Raw genomic sequence first — 4,576 nt, 5'->3', positions numbered from 1 at the left:
AATGTTGCTTTTAAATTGAGGTGGGATGAATGTGAGAACAAGTGTTAGGTTATTAGACGTGTGTTCCCCATGCACGTAGTGACAAAGTTGAATATAGGTCGATTCTGGAAATTTTGCCCCCAGACCGCGTTAGGGGCTTCGCCCCCAGGACCCATCTTGTTTCCAACATCTAGTCATACTTCTCTGGCATTCACCAACAGAACTAAACTCTAGTCAAACATATTGATTAATGGTGGCGACATTTGGAAACGCCAATGTTTGCTAAACAATCTATGGACCAATATGTAGAACCAGATTAAAAATGGTGTTAATCAACTCAGTATTGTGTTTTTTGTGATGCGTGCGCAGAAGTGACATTGGAATCAACTGTAATGAGCCTCCGTTCGCTCCAGTTCAGAGTGTTCCAATCAAGCCCTGAAATGAGCTCACATAATGCACGATGCAATATATGAAACAACCTGAACAGGTTACTGATGCTTTTAAATGATAATATGTTTAATATATCTGATAATATATTCATATCGAGAACTTGTGATGAGATAATTTTTATGTATTGAAGCATCCTTGCATCTTCATTGTCATAACGAATCCTTCACAACTTTGAAATAATTTTGAGAAGCAAGAACTTTTCTTCAATTTTATTACTCTTCAGTTGTAAAATGAATAAGTACACTTTTTTCCTTTCATGCCTAAGAATGTAAGCCAATCGTAAATTGCCAAATCAAAGCATATTGCCCACTCGTTTGTTTATGCCAATCATATAATCTGTTATATAATTTAGGTGCGAATATAAGGAATATTTCCTTTTATGATGTAAAACTCTATGTTTTTGATGAAATAATGTCGAAATAACATTATTGTAGCCACTGCACATACCGAACTAATTGGTTTTCTTTCAATTTTCTGATTCATATTGCGAATTCTTATTTTTGCCAAGAATTCAGTGCTTTGGCCCCACTGTGCGTCGTGATTAATCCGATTGGCTAGAAAAAAGTTTTGAACTAAACAAACTCATCACTTTCAAAACGCCGAACACAACTTTGCTCGTTTCTGATTTTTAAAATGCTCCTGTGTACACTGGGCATTTTCTATATCACACGTCATTAAGAAATCATCTATAATAACTGTTGATGTAATAAGTAAATAATTGTTGTAACTTATTTAAACTCTTGGATTGCGAGCGAAGCGAGCAAGAAAATTTTTAAGAAATCTACGTATTTCATTGATAACCGACAGCAATATTGATCTAACAGGGCTCCAATACATTCTGGGGGCGACTTGTCTTTTACTCATGTCCAAAATCTCTTTTTCTTTCTCCTTGCTTGTTCGGCGCCCCCTTGCTATCAGCGCCCGGGGCGGGCGCCCCGCTGGCTCCCCCTTAGCTACGGCTCTGCTTCTTACACAATAACTGTATGATCCCACTTTCCGCGCAGTAGCTTTCTCGTGTACTGTACATGTGAGCACGTCAGGAAATCGAATACTATGGACAAATGGTTGTACTAAAAACAAATGTCTCGCGAGGAATAAGGATAAAGTTGAGTAAGGCTATACCATAAACCAAAGAAAACATATTAGTCCTTCTTAAAAACTTTTTTTTTTTTTTGCTCAGTTGTCAGTAACTAAATTGTTTAAAGATTTCATTAATCTGAGTGTAAGACAGATAAAATGAACTAACTTTTATTCAGCACGCTCTCGTGAACGAACAAGACATGAATTAATGCGATCTCCTAAAGCCACTGTGAACACCTTGTACAATATATCTGGAATGATCATCTCTACGCTCTGGACAATTCTTTAAGTCATCTACAAAGGCGCCCATGTTATGGTTTCCAAGAGGGTGCAATATAAGCGACATTTCAAATGTAGTCTCAATTTTTGCAGTAACTATTCTAAAATATCTATTGGGTTTTCCATCTTCCGAAGCACAATTTCCTCTAAACGGGGGGAGGCGAGCGCCCCACCTTGCCCCTACCCTGATGGGCGCCCTTGTTACATGATTTTTGATAGAACTTTTTAAAGGAATCTCCACAAAAAAAAAAAAAAAAAAAAAAAAAAACATGGAGGAAGATCTGGACTATTTGATGGCCATTCGACAATTCACCCCTTAGAAAGAAGTTATTCCCCAAACTTATAGATTTATAGTTGTAGTCGTATAAAAAGGTGGCGTGGATATTTATTGTGGTTTTCAAAGTGATTTTGGGACCGGAAAGGGGAAGTTGTAGCCCCACAAGGACCACCGGCACATGGAAATAGCTTCTGAGCGTAAATTCTGTGATATTAGTGATTATTTTTACGCTACCGCCAATAACACAAATAACGAAAAGTTGGAATTTTTCATGTCGCTACTGGTACCCAATATAAGAAGGAATGGCCGTAATAAAATTCCAGACGCATGCACCATCATAGGTACAAGCGAAAGAGTGTTATTGTATTTTCTAAATAAAAATGCAAATTTACTGCAAAATTCCTACAATTAATTGGAGAAAACTGCTTTCAATATTTCACATTGACACTCTCATTAGGCAAAAGAAATTCTGAGTCAATGCCCCTAAAAGAAATCTACACATGGGTATTATCTTATTGTCACTTAACAATTCTTATAAACAAACATTTTTTTCTAAAATAATGCCAAATTTTACATTAATTATTTAAAAAGAAATGCTTCTGCCATTAGGTCTTTGGGTAAGAACAATCATATTGAATTTATGATGATTTTCAAAGAGAGCTGTAGTCCCATATTAGTCACTGGTACATAAAAGTAGTATGGAACATTAATTCTGTGCATCTTGCAACTAATTTGACACTCATGAGCAGTATCAATATAAAATTTGGAATTTCAGTAACCCCCTTATGACCCTCAAAGGTACCAAATTACCCACCGTGCCCTGTGCCTCCTGTTACCAAAATAATATTCCAGATTGTTACTATCAGAAAGCCAAATTTCACATTAATTGACAAATTATAGCTTCTTCCGTATGTCCCTGCTAAGGATATTTATCGGGAATTTTTAATGTGATTTTTGGAAGGGGGGCTGCATCTCAATATCAGTCAATGGCACATACAAGGAATTTCGGAATATTAATTTTGTATTATTTGTGATAAATCTTACATACAATGGATTTTCCAAAATAAAATTTGGAATTTTTATAAAGATCCACAACTTATGCTTCCCCACCTGTGCCCCACCTAAGGCGGTACATTACAAAAATAATATTCCTGATGTGAAAAATGCATAGCTTTTTGCTACAACGAAGCAAATTTCACATTAATTAACAAAGAATGCCTTCGTCTCATATGTCCCTACTAAGGATTGTGGAGATTTTATGGTGATTTGTTTATTTTTGAAAGGGGGCTATAGCCCCATATAAGTCACTGGCACATTCAAGGAACATTAGAATATTAATTCTGGGACAGTTGTGAAAAATCTAACGCTCCCTGGCAATTCCGGAACATAATTTTGAATTTTTATACAGATCCATCTTCTAATGCTTCGCCCCCTGTGCCCCCCTTAGGCGGTGCGTTACCAAAATAACATTCCAGATTTGAAAAACGCATACTTTTTGTCTACAATGACGACAAATTTCACGTTAATTAAAAAAAATGCCTGCTTTTCGTATGTCCCTACGAAAGATATTATTTTTGAAAGGGGGCTGTAACCCCATTATCAGTCACTCTTACATGTAAGGAGCATTGGAGCACTAATTCTGTGACATTTGTGATTAATCTGACGCTTACTGGCATTCCGAAAATAAATATTTGGATTTTGGTAACACATCATCCACCACCTTTTTACGCCCCTTGCCCCCCAAAAGGGGGACCTTCCCAAAATAATGTTTGAGGTGGCTTTACTAGCTTCGTGAATGAGTGTTCTGTAACAAATACAACTCATTTGACCCAAAATCTTAACGAATAATTATTGGAGAATGCTGCCTCCAAAGTTTAACATTGAATCTGCCATAAGGAAAATGAACTTTCGTGTTTACACCCGTAAAAGAGGGGCTAAAAAGCAATATTCTCTTATTTCCTATAGAAATTCGAAACATTCAGATATTTTTTAATAAGAGTGACAAATTACACGTAAATAGTTTGAAAACATCATCTTCTTCCAGTGCTGTAGAAAATTACACGAATTATGGAACAGTCTATATATATATGGTGTTAATAAACTATACCGACAAACTGTAAGAAGTGATACCTCACATCAAAATAAGAGATAAAGTTCATATGGACCTATGGCAAAAAGTGCATAGTTTGAGAGCTAGAGCTGTCAAAATTGCTAAGAAGCCAAATGTTGTTCATATGAGCAGTGACATTTGCGATGATGTTTAAATCCAAATTCAGCGCCAAAACTTGGGGGAGGCAGAAGGGGTGGATATATAAAAATTGAAAAAAAGTGGCCAATATTAATGTCGTATCCATAGTTTTCGGAGTGGCTGAGATGAAGAGTGATATTTCCGATGCCGTTTAAATCCAAATTGAGCCCCCATTTTTTACTTCTAAAAGGGGAAAGTGACATGTAAAAGTAATTGAAAATGACTGATACTCATGTCGAAATCATAGTTTTTGATGTCCCTAA

This window comes from Thermobia domestica, chromosome 17 (genome assembly GCF_964235325.1).
Source record: "Thermobia domestica chromosome 17, izTheDome1.hap1.1, whole genome shotgun sequence".
Classification (NCBI taxonomy): Eukaryota; Metazoa; Arthropoda; class Insecta; order Zygentoma; family Lepismatidae; genus Thermobia; species Thermobia domestica.
This window is presented reverse-complemented; position numbering follows the sequence as displayed.